Here is an 810-nt window from a genome sequence, read left to right on the forward strand (position 1 = left end):
TTTTATGGAAAAGACCATGAAGATGCCTATAAACACTTGGATGAAGTCAATGATGTAGCTAATTACTTCAATGTTCCAAATGTGCCCCGCGAGACCCAGCTACTTCGTATGCTTCCAGTGACATTCAAGGGTGCTGCAAAAGACTGGCTTAAATCACTCTCCCCCGGCTCAGTCACCACTTGGGCCAAGATGAAAGAAGAATTCATTGATCACTTCTGCCCACCTTCCAAGATAGCCAAGTTGAAGAAGGCCATGGCTAACTTTGAACAACAAGCTGGAGAGTCTCTATATGAAGCTTGGGAAAGATACAAGAGCTTACTAAGAAACTGCCCACACCATGACCTCAACAGCCAGCAAAAAGTATCCATATTCTATGATGGAGTCAATGTCACAACCAGGCAGTTACTAGACTCGCAAGGCCCGCTCACAAAGAAGCCACCCCCGGTGATCAAAGAACTGATTGAAGAATTCTCTAAACACTCTAGAGAATACCACAACCCTAGGCATGATGTCACTAGGGGAGCGGCCTATGCAGCTACTGAAGACTTATCCGCGGTCATGGCTATGCTAAAAACTATGGATAGGAGGATGGATAAAATGGATCAAACAATCCATGCTATTCGGGTGGGTTGTGAAAACTGCAATGGGCCTCACCTCACTAGAGATTGTGATTTAGATGAAAATGGCAACAAGAAGGCGCAAGTGTGTTACTCAAGTGGAGACCGATATGATGAAGACTGGCGAAGACAAAAGAAAGATTGGCTCCCTTATGAAGAGTACAAGAAAGCCAAGGAGGAAAGGTTTAGGCAA

General features: G+C 44.8%; 1 non-coding gene across 1 annotated transcript; it reads right to left on the minus strand.

Moving 5' to 3' along the window:
- Positions 1-237: 237 nt before the first annotated feature.
- Positions 238-344, minus strand: LOC111902182 (small nucleolar RNA R71). Its single transcript, XR_002853702.2, has one exon. It is a non-coding gene; the product is annotated as a small nucleolar RNA R71 (small nucleolar RNA).
- Between the last annotated feature and the right edge of the window lie 466 nt (positions 345-810).

Source organism: Lactuca sativa, chromosome 4 (genome assembly GCF_002870075.4).
Source record: "Lactuca sativa cultivar Salinas chromosome 4, Lsat_Salinas_v11, whole genome shotgun sequence".
Classification (NCBI taxonomy): domain Eukaryota; kingdom Viridiplantae; phylum Streptophyta; class Magnoliopsida; order Asterales; family Asteraceae; genus Lactuca; species Lactuca sativa.